Raw genomic sequence first — 7,819 nt, forward strand, 5'->3', positions numbered from 1 at the left:
TGCCTAGGGTCAGGAAACAAGTTGCAGAAGCACACGCCCAAAACACAGCCCATCATGCACCTGTTCCTGATTTCCACAGGGCACTCCTTCAAAACCAGTTCTACTGTTTAGATCAGGTGCTACCTTCTTCCCTCTTTAAAAATAAATAAATAAATAAATAAATAAATAATATATATTATTTTTCTTACTAATTTCCTAGAGGAAGGGAGGGAGGGAGAAACATCGATGATGAGAGAGAATCATTAATCGGCTGCGCCCCCCCCCCCCATAGAAGACTATCCACTGAGCCACACCAGCCAGGCAGCTGTTATTCTCACAGTGTTCAGGATGCAAAGCGGATAAGGCTCAGTAAGCCACGATTCCGGGGCCTGGGGACGCAGCAGAGAGCTCGGCAGACAGGCTCCAGTCCTCAGGCAGCGTGTGACAGAAGAACAAGGAAACAGGCGGGGAGGGTGCCTCTGAGCAGAGATTTGCAGGAGAGGGAACAAGCTATTCAGGTCAGAGGGAACGGCCCCAGGTCTGGGCCAGAGGAGCCACAGTGGCAGAGGCAGGAGTCAGGATGTAGCAGAGGAGAGGAGGCGGCTTTGATGCCTTCAGGGAAGCTGGTGCAGCTGCGGCTCTTCCTCGGAGAGGTGGGGGCAGGCGGGCTCTGAGCAGAGCTGACTGGGTCTGACTTCGTTCCTAGGGACTCATTCTCGCTGCTCTGCCAAGAACCACCTTCCTCCCCTATCCCCGGACTCCACAGGGTGGCAGGAATCGGGGAGTTTCCCTCCCGTGTGAGTGAGTTTCCTGTGGCACAGTCGCATATCCCTGCAACTTAGTGCTAAAAGTCCTTTAGCAGCGGTTCTCAGTCTGCGGGTCACGACCCCTTTGGGGGCTGATCGACCCTTTCACAGGGCTCGCCTAAGACACCCTGCATACCAGATATTTACATTATGACTCATAACAGTAGCAAAATGACAGTTATGAAGTAGCAACGAAAATAATTTTATGGTTGGGGGTCCCCACCACATGAGGAACCGTAATAAAGGGTCGTGGCATTAGGAAGGCTGAGGACGACTGTCTTAGCGTCTGAGGTCCAGAATCTGAAGTGGGCTTTTCGGGGCGAACATCAAGCTTTCGGCAGGTCTGGCTGCGCTGGAGGCTCTGAACCAGACCTGCCTCCTCTCACAAGGACCCGGGGACCACGTTGAGGGCCCATTGGGATGACCCAGGATACCCCCCACCCAGGATAAACCCAGTCACACCGCAGTGCCTCTGCCGCTGAAGGTTGTTTATTCTTAGGCTCCTGGGGTCAGGGTGTGGACGCCTTCGGGAGATGTCCTTGGCTGTGGGGCGGGTGTCTGTCTGTGGGGTGTGTGTCTGTCTGTGGGGCGGGTGTCTGGCTGTGGGGCGGGTGTCTGTCTGTGGGGCGGGTGTCTGTCTGTGGGGCGGGTGTCTGGCTGTGGGGTGGGTGTCTGTCTGTGGGGCGGGTGTCTGTCTGTGGGGTGGGTGACTGGCTGTGGGTTGGATGTCTGTGGGTTGGGTGTCTGTCTGTGGGGCGGGTGTCTGTCTGTGAGGCGGGTGTCTGTGGGGTGGGTGTCTGGCTATGGGGCCCAGGGTGCGTGGCTGTGGGTGGGTGTCTGGCTATGGGGCCCAGGGTGTCTGTCTGTGGGGCGGGTGCCTGGCTGTGGGGGGGGTCTGGCTGTGGGGCAGGTGTCTGTCTGTGGGGCGGGTGTCTGTCTGTGGGGCGGGTGTCTGTCTGTGGGGCAGGTGTCTGTCTGTGGGGCGGGTGTCTGTCTGTGGGGCGGGTGTCTGGCTGTGGGGTGGGTGTCTGGCTATGGGGCCCAGGGTGTCTGTCTGTGGGGCGGGTGCCTGGCTGTGGCGGGGGGGCCTGGCTGTGGGGCAGGTGTCTGTCTGTGGGGCAGGTGTCTGTCTGTGGGGCGGGTGTCTGTCTGTGGGGTGGGTGTCTGGCTGTGGGGTGGGTGCCTGGCTGTGGGTTGGGTGTCTGTCTGTGGGGTGGGTGTCTGGCTATGGGGCTCAGGGTGCCTGGCTGTGGGGTGGGTGCCTGGCTGTGGGGTGGGCTACTTGCTGACCGGCTGCCGTGTCCTGACCGGGTGTCCATTTCCTGAGCAACGACCAGTGTTTGCTGTTTCCTTCGAGGTCAGGCCGCTTTCAGTCCCAGCTCCTGCTGAGGATGCTCAGGTGACACAGACCAGACACGTGGCCTTGTCCCTGTGTGGGTGTGGGGCCAGCGCCTGCTGGGCACCGAGGGACCACAGCCAGACATCCCAGGCCCCACCTGCCGCAGGGAGCCTCGCCGAGCGGTGCCCTCGGGGCTTCTGTGCTGCCGCTCACGGGCACAGTGCTTGGCTGAGCTGAATGACTCGGTCTCAGCCCCCAGGTGCGCCTGGAGCAGCGAGGTCACCGCATGGACGCAGGGTTGGCACCAGCTGTCAGTGTGCCCGGCCTCAGGCTGCCAACAGGCAGTCTTCAGGGGCTGGAGGTGACCTGCCTCCGCAGGCCAACCTGACCTTTGTGCAGAATGCATGGCTGGACCCCTCAGGCTCCGTCCAGCTTTTCCTGCCCCCCTGCCCCCTCTCTGGAGGTGAGGGAAGCTCGTGATGAAGTTCCGTGGGGTTTCAGGTCCTGGGGTTTACTCCTGAGGCGTGTGTGTGTGTGTGTGTGCGTACTCACGTGTGTGTGCACACATATGTGTGTGTGCATGTGCTTGTGTGTGTGTGTGCGTGCACATGCACATCTTAGGGGGGATCCAGAGGGAGTAGCAGGCCTGTCTTGTCCGGCCCTGCTAGTGCAGAGCACACAAGGGACCCGTCACTGCTGGTTGACTGTGGGCTCAGGACACTGACAGGCCCCTCTCCCTCACGGCTGGCTGAGCCCCTCAGAGGGCCAGCAGACTGGAGACGTGGCAGAGCCGATCACGCCCGTCATGGATGGAGCTCAGGCGAGTCCTGCCAGGTCTTTCTTTCAACTGGCAGCCATAACTTCAGATCTCAAAGTACAAAAACTTCCACTTTCCGGTAAATAGTGTGATACAAGGTAAGTTGAATGTTAATATGGACATGCACACCCTGAACGCAGTCTAGGGAGCATGGGTCTGGGGGAGAGGGACTGCTTCCCTTTTTATGTAGTCACACGCCGTGCACAACAACAAAAGATACTGCAAAGGTCAGCATGTTTTCACTTTTCTCCGAACCTAACGTGATCAGGGTAAGAGGCTGTTTACATGTTTGATTCATTAAGGTACTTTTACGTCAAACCTGGATATTTTTTTTCTGACCCTGAAAATGGATACAACATCTAACGCTGAGTGAAGCCCTGGGAGCTCATTGCCGACACGTGTGCCGAGGAATGTGAAACACGTCGTTGGAGTCTGAGGGACCCAGACCGAGAAGCCTCGTTGTCCGATGTAATAATCCACCTACATACGGTCGTACCAGCAAAGATTAAAAAAAAATGTTTTAATATAATGGTATGAAAAAGGTAGGACAGTAGGTGAAGCAGCTGCCATTGCTGGTGTTAAAAACAATATGGCGCCGAAACCGGTTTGGCTCAGTGGATAGAGCGTCGGCCTGTGGACTAAGAGGTCCCAGGTTCGATTCCGGTCAAGCGTATGTACATTGGTTGAGGGCACATCCCCGGTGGGGGGTGTGCAGGAGGAAGCTGATCGATGTTTCTCTCTCATCGACGTTTCTAGCTCTCTATCCCTCTCTCCTCCTCTCTGTAAAAAATCAATAAAAATATTTAAAACAAACAAACAAACAAAAAACAAAAACAAAAACAATATGGCATACCGAAACTGGTTTGGCTCAGTGGATAGAGCGTCGGTCTGCGGACTGAAAGGTCCCAGGTTCAATTCCGGTCAAAGGCATGTACCTTGTTTGCAGGCACATCCCCAGTAGGGGTATGCAAGAGGCAACTGATCGATGATTCTCTCTCATCGATGTTTCTAACTCTCTATCCCTCTCTCTTCCTCTCTGTAAAAAATCAATAAAAAAATAAAAATAAAAAACAATACGGCAAGGTCAGGTATTGGCCAGCATAAGAAGAATGGCTGTGTTGATAGAAAAAACGTGGAGGTAAAAGAAATAGCAAGGTAAACAAATCCAAACATAAATGGCGGAAGCCACATAGCAAGCAGGAGGCTTGGCTCAGCTCCAGGCTATGCACCAGCCTCTATTCTAATAAAAGAGTAATATGCAGATTGACTATCACTTCAACACATAAGATGGCTGCCCCCATGTGGACAAAGATCCTGCCCGCATGTGGACACAAAATGGCCACCACAAGATGGCCAGTAGGGAGGGATTTGTGAGGGACCAAGCCAGCAGGGGAGGGCAGTTGGAAGGGACCAGGCCTGCAAGGGAGGGCAGTTGGAGGCAAACAGGCTGGCAGGGGAGCAGTTAGACATCAATCAGGCTAGCATGGGAGTGGTTAGGGTGATCATGCTGGCAGGCAGAAGTGGTGAGGGGGCAATCAGGAAGGCAGGCAGGTGAGCAGTTGGGAACCAGCAGTTCTGGATTGTGAGATGGTGGGATTGGGCCTAAATGGGCAGTTTGACATAACCTTGAGGGGTCCCAGATTGGAGAGGGTACAAGCTGGGCTGAGGGACACCTCCCTGCCCCCATGCACAAATTTTGTGCACCAGGTCTCTAGTAAAAAGATAATATGCAAATTGATCGAATGACCAGTCACTATGACACACACTGACCACCAGGGGGTCAGACACTCAATGCAGGGGGAGGCCAGCTCAGCCAGAAGCCAGGCAGGTCTGGGATTCAAGACAAATTTCCCAAGTTTCAGTCCAGGCTCATGTGGCCTGGCTGTGGAGGGCAGTCAGCGGGGTCTGGGTTCTTGGCTGAAGGTTCTGGCGAGTGATCCCACTCACCTGCCCAAGCTGGTGTGCCCTTTCCTGGGGGCAGAAGAGCTGAGGGAAAGCAGGTAGCGCCGGCAGAACCTGAGGCAGCCCTGGGATTGCAGAGTGTGTGTGGGGGTGATGGAGGCAGCTAGCCAGGCCGGCCTGTCGCCTCGGCGGCTGATGAGACTGTGATCTGCCCATCGAGGGCTGCACAGCGTCAGGTGCAGGAGGTGGGGGCCACCAGATCTCGCTGGGGTGGCCTGGAGGCAGCAGGGTTACCTGGACCATGACCGTGACAGCTGCCTGTCGGGACCAGAGTTCAGTCCAGCAGCTACCAGATGGGCCGGAGGGGCCACCCCCCAGCTCCCTGCTCCAGGGGCCCTGAGACCCTGTGAGCAAGGCTGAGGCAAAGTGCCTTTCTGTGCCGTCGCTCTGGGAGCCGCTCGGCATTTCACAGCCCAGGTCAGCCCTGCGTGAAGGAGGGACCCTCCAGGGCCTGGAGACGAGGTGGAGTGGAGCACCGTGGAGGCAGGTGCCACACCAGGGAGGGGCGTTGCTGCTGGAGGGAGGGGAGAGAACAGGCCGGTGCTGGTGGGGGGAGTGAGCAACACCGGTGGTGTGTGGTCCCCTCCCCCCTGTATCTCAGTCCCAGCTTCTCACCCAGCGACACCAGGATCTGCCCTCCCCATGCCCATCGGGGAAGCCACAGAACATGGAACATTCATGGTGTTTTCTCTGGGGGAGGGGGATGGGCTGCACAGGGAAGGAAAACAAAACCGAAGAGACACAGCTTCCTTCCTTCCTTCCTTCCTTCCTTCCTTCCTTCCTTCCTTCCTTCCTTCCTTCCTTCCTTCCTTTAAAAAAGCATGAGAAGGAGAAAAGAATAATGGATACTTATGATTTAAATCACCTAGTTTATTTAAACTCTTCTCAAGCCTGGTCACAGGGAGGGAAAGGTCTTTATTTTTTTATGTGTTTTTATCGATTTCCAAGAGGACAGGAGAGAGAGAGAAACATCAATGTAAGAATCATTGATTGGTTGCCTCCTGCAGGCCTCACTCTGGGGGTCAAGCCCACAATCTGTGCATCTGCCCTGACCTCCTAGGTCATAGGTCAACCACGGAGCCACGCCTGCCGTGCGGGAGAGGGAAGGTTATGTTCCAGGTCGTGGGTTTGGGTGGCCCTTCAGGAACCCTCCTCGGGGAACAGGGTGCTGTGCTGGGTCCCTCGGGCAGGAGAGGGGTGACGGGTTCTCCCTGCGTGTGCCTGTGCCCTGAATTGATGTCTGCTCTGTCGTAAGAAAAGCAGGTTCTCTGATTGCTATGCACCACCCCCTCACCTCCCCAGGCAGATGCTTACCTGTTCCCCGTGTTCTGGACGCCCCCCATGGTCCTGCGAGGGTGTGTGCTCCTGGCCTCGGTGGACATTACCTGTGAACCGGTGGCAGGAATGACCTACACTGGCTGCCTGCTCTGCTCATGCGGGTCCGTGGCCCACTGACTCCTCGTGGAAATGTGTAACTGAGGATTTCAGACGGGTCAGGGGGTTGGACCTGCAGCCCCAGGAACAGGCCAGCACAAGGGACCTGCTGAGGTGGGCTTCGCACACCGTGAGGCAAGGTGCACCCAGTTCTCGGCAGGGTGGCGAGGGCTTGTGTCCTGGTCACTCTCAGGGCCGCTGCCCAGGCTCAGTGGGAGGGTGGCCTGTGTGGGGGGCCCATGCATGACCCCCGCCTCCTGCTCAGGCAGCCCAGTCCGTGCAGAGTGCAGTGGGGCTGCTCAGCTCTGACCTGGCTCCCCCCACTCCCTTGTCCACCTCAAGGCCTGGCAGACGCTGTTCACCGAGACCCGCGTTCTAGCCTCCCTATGCCAGAGGCGCGGTGCTGACCAACTCCGAGTGACACACCAAGGCTGGGTCACCCTCCCTCCCATTTACAGGTTGGAAAGAGGCACAGAGACGAGGGGCCTTGCCTGAGGCTACACAGTTGTGAGGGCAGAGCTGAGACTCTAACCCTGTGGACAGACCTGGCGCCCACATGCTGTGCCCCACACGAGGCAGCAAGAGGGTGAGGGCGAGCAGTGCCCAGACTGAGGCAGCACCGGTGCGTGCACGGGCACGAGGGCACACACACGCACACGCACACTGTACACACACACACACGCACACGCACACACGCACACACACACTGCACACACACACACGCACACGCACACGCACACGCGCACACACACACTGTACACATACACACACACGCGCGCGCACACACTGTACACACACACACTGTACACACACACACACTGTACACACACACACGCACACGCACACGCACACACACACTGTACACACACACTCACATGCATACACACACACACACACACTGTACACACACACTCACATGCATACACACACACACACACACACACACACACGCCCTCTCTGTCTTTCAGAGGCTACAGAGGCTCGAGGAATCGGAGAGGAGCAGGAGAAGCCAAGGGTTGGGGGGGGGCCTCTTCCCGTTCCTGGTGAGTCTGTCTCAATCCCTCTCCCCAGCAGGAACCTCACTGGACTGACCAGATTTCCACCTTCGCCTTCCCGGGTTGAGTTTCTGTGGCTGGGGGTTCTCTGTGGCCCCCTGGAACTGCTTCCAGTGATAATGGGGGACACAGGCTTCAGGTTTGTCTGGACACAAACTTTATTAAAACGAGATCAGAGCTCCATGGGGACGTTGCTGCTGACATCCCGGAACACTTACAGAACTGCTTGTCTACTGCCTCTCGTCACGACAGTGGAGGATTTGTTTGACCCGTTACTTCTGTACTAACTATGCTCCTGGAGAGGGAAAGGGGCCCCTGACTTCCTCTGAAGCCCCCCAGAGCTGGAGTATGAGGTACTTGGTGCCTACACTCGCCTGCGGCTGCTGGATTGCGATTTAGGGCTAATGACTCACTCACCCTCCCTGCA

Source organism: Pipistrellus hanaki (genome assembly GCF_964339955.1).
Source record: "Pipistrellus hanaki genome assembly, chromosome: 15".
In the NCBI taxonomy this organism is placed as follows: Eukaryota; Metazoa; Chordata; class Mammalia; order Chiroptera; family Vespertilionidae; genus Pipistrellus; species Pipistrellus hanaki.